The sequence below is a fragment of the Carcharodon carcharias genome, chromosome 1 (genome assembly GCF_017639515.1).
Source record: "Carcharodon carcharias isolate sCarCar2 chromosome 1, sCarCar2.pri, whole genome shotgun sequence".
Lineage (NCBI taxonomy): Eukaryota > Metazoa > Chordata > Chondrichthyes > Lamniformes > Lamnidae > Carcharodon > Carcharodon carcharias.
Genome location: NC_054467.1, coordinates 238,328,218 through 238,332,021, shown reverse-complemented (window position 1 = coordinate 238,332,021; position 3,804 = coordinate 238,328,218).

The following is a 3,804-nucleotide window of genomic DNA, read 5'->3' as shown; positions in this document are numbered from 1 at the left end:
CTGCCATTCGATAAGATCATGGCTGATCTGATTGTGACCTCATCTCCACATTGCTGCCTGCCCCCGATAACCTTTGACCTCCTTGTTAGTCAAGAATCTACCTAACTCTGCCTTAAAAATATCCAGTGACCCTGCCTCCATCGTTCTTTGGGGAATAGAGTTCCAAAGAAATCAAGATTTGATCTGGGCAAATTAGAAAACTCAGCGCAATTGCAAGTGAAGCAAATAAAACTGTAAAGTAAAATGTGCAGCCTGGTGCCAAAAGGAAAACAATGTCGAACAAATTATATTTCTATAACCATTAATTCAATTAGACAAATATGGAAACCAAAAAAAAAGCACGAGAACCAATTTATGAGGCCGAGGAGTGCACTGACCAAGCTTTCAACTTTAAAATAAAACTGCCACTCTTATTTTCAGCACTGATGGTGCACAAGTCCCTGAACCTTCATTTATATGTATTCTGTATATGCACAAAAACATTCTGGGGATCCCTGCGGCACTTAAGAAAGAGACTTTAACGGGGAAGGGTTTGTGCACAGGCCGCATTCCGCAAACACCATCATCCAGCAACAAAATGGGGACGATTGACAACCGTCTCCTGGAACTTGGAACTTGGATCACCATTCCTTGCTGGGTCCAATTTTTTTTAAAGTTTATCCTTTCATAGAATGCGGGTGTCGCTGGTAAGACCAGCATTTGTTGTCCATCCCTATTTGCCCTTCAACTGAGTGGTTTGCTTGGCCATTTCAGAGGGCAGGTAGAGTCAACCACATTGCTGTGGGTCTGGGTCACATGTAGGCCAGACCAGGTAAGGATGGCAGATTTCCTTCCCTAAAGGACATTAGTGAATCAGATGGATGTTTATGAGAATCAATGATACTATCATGGTTACCATTGCTGCGACTAGTTTTCAATTCCAGCTTCCATTAAGCGTATTTAAATTCCACCAGCTGCCATGGTGAGATTTCAACCCATGTCCTCAGAATATTAGCTCTGGGCGTCTGGATTACTAGTTCAGTGATATTACCACTGCTTCTCCTGGTACTCCCTCACTAACAGCATGGTGGGTGTAGCTACACTACAGGGACTGCAGTGATTCAAGAAGGCATCTTACCACCACCTTCTCAAGGGCAATTAGGGATGGGCAACAAATGCTGGCCCAGCCAGCAATGCACATATCACTTGAACAAATAAAAGAACATTTTTAGAAATGGGTGATCATCTCCCAGCCGGGGCATTATCCCACTGGTCTGAGGGTAAACTTTACCAATGCACAGCCCCAGGGCAGTAGAGTTGTCAACAGTGGTTGGGCACATTCCTGGACAGCTCGTTAATCCACGTCCTTCTTCCAACTCTCCTGTCCAGTCAAACGGCCTTCATTCCCCATCTGTAATAGTTTTATCACTAAGTAAAATATTCAAATAAAATGGAAAAAAGACAGGATACTTTTAATACCCCTATGATTTTTCTCCTGTGTTGCATACAGCAGTTTCCTGGAGATTAATCTTCGATTTCTGGAGACTCAGGACAAATCCTGGTGGGTTGGCAAACCCTAGGATATAGACGCCATTCCTGGAGCGCAGACTGGAAAAATTTACACTAAATGAAAAGCAGAGCACCATGGCTGCTGGGAATCTGAAATAATGTCCCAACTATGCCTGGCTTTTTTATGGGACATGTGGATCATTCCTAGTTACAGTCCTACTTGGCTCACCATCCTCAACCTTTTTTCCGGTACATGGTATCATAGTGGTAATGTCACTGGACTAGTAATCCAGAGGGCCAGGCTAATGCCCATGACAGCCGGTGGAACAATTAGGATGGGCAACAAATGCTGGCCTTGTCAGTGATGCCCACATCCCATGAAAGAATAAACAAAACAATTGATTATTGCACCATCAGCGCTGTGTCCTGTTCTCACCCTGAATTGGAAAACTTCATCAACTTTGCTTCCAATTTCCCTCCTCCTCTCAGTTTCACGTGGTCCACCTCCAACTCTTCCCTTCCCTTCCTTGACTTCTCTGTCTCCATTTCTGACGATGGACTATCAACTAATATTCATCGTAAGTCCACTGTCTCCCACAGTTACCTCAACCAATTTCCTCATACCCTGTTTCCTGGAAGGACTCTATTCCATTATCCCAGTTCCTCCACCTCCACTGCATCAGTTCTGATGATGCAACATTAGAACCATAGAACCATAGAAAAGTTACAGCACAGAAGGAGACCATTCGGCCCATCTTGTCCATGCCAGCCCGAGGGCACCCAGGTGCCCTTTTTAATCCCACCTTCCTGCATCCTGCCCAAAGCCCTGCAGCTTACAGCACTTAAGGTGCAGATCCAGGTACTTTTTAAAAGTTTAAAGTTTCTGCCTCTACCACCAACTTGGGCAGCGAATTCCAGACACCCACTACCCTCTGCATAAAAAAGTTTTTCCTCATGTCCCCCCTACACCTTCTGCCACTTATCTTGAATCTATGTCCCCTGGTTCTAGGATTCTCCACCAAGGGAAACAATTTTATCCTGTCCACTCTATCTATTCCCCTCCTAATTTTGTACACCTCAATCAAGTCACCTCTCAGCCTTCTTTGTTCTAAGGAAAATAACCCCAACCTATCCAATGTCTCCTTCTAGCTACGCTTTTCTAACCCTGGCATTCTGCAGCAGTGTTTCTGAGTTGCCTTTTTTTCTCCTCAATTGAAGATCCCTTTCACGTGGTTGACACCATCCCACAGCCATGCTCGGCATATTTCCTGCATGTCTGCTTTCACCCTTCCCCTCCCTCCGAGAACCACTGTAGAGTTCCCATTGTTGACACCTTCTACCTCACCTGCCTTCCATTTCAAAGGATCATTATCTGCCTTTTTTGCCACCTCCAGTATGATGCCACCACCAAACACATCTTTCCCCTCCCCTCCCTTTCAGCATTCAGAAGGGGCCATTCTCTCCGTGATATCCTGGTCCACTCCTCAGTCACCCACACCACCTCCCCATAGCACCTTTCCACGCAAACACAGGAGATGTAACACCTGCCCCTTTAACCTCCTCTCCTCACTGTCAAAGGCCCCAGGTATCCCTTCCTGATGAAGCAGCAATTTAAATGCACCTCTTTCAATCTACAATACTGTATTCACTGCTCACAATGTGCTCTCCCCTACACTGGGGAGGCCAAAGACAGATTGGGTGATCACTTGGCGGAACACCTCCTTTCAGTCAGTAAGCATGACCATGACCTCCCGGTCACTTGCCTTTTTAATTCACCACCTTGCTCTCACGCTGACATCTCTATCCTTGACCCTCTGCACTGTTGCAGTGAAATTCAACGTAAGCTTTTTCAATCTTTCAGTTAGGGCACTTTACAGCTTTCGGGACCCAACACTGAATTCGACAATTTCAGGCTGTAAACTCTGTGCCCCTATTTTGTCTTCTTTTCATTCCTTGTTTCGTTTTCTTGTCTTTCAGACAGTCACACTCCTGCCCTAGGCACATCTTTTCATTCGTTGTTTCTTTTCTTGCCCCATCACCGTTATCTGTGACCCTGTAAGAACATAAGAAATAGGAGGAGTAGGCCATTTGGCCCCACCATTCAATAAGATCCTGGCTGATCTGCTCCCGGCCTCAACTCCTCTTTTGTGCCATCTCCTCATGGCCCTCATCCCCCCCCCCCCCCGATAATTCAAAAATCTACCTACCTCCTCTTTAAATACTTTCAGTAATACTAACTCTTCTGTCATTCAATCTCTTGCGTCTCCCAGCCTGTCACAGACCTTTCTTTTGTCCTTGTCCCACCCCCTTGCTCAA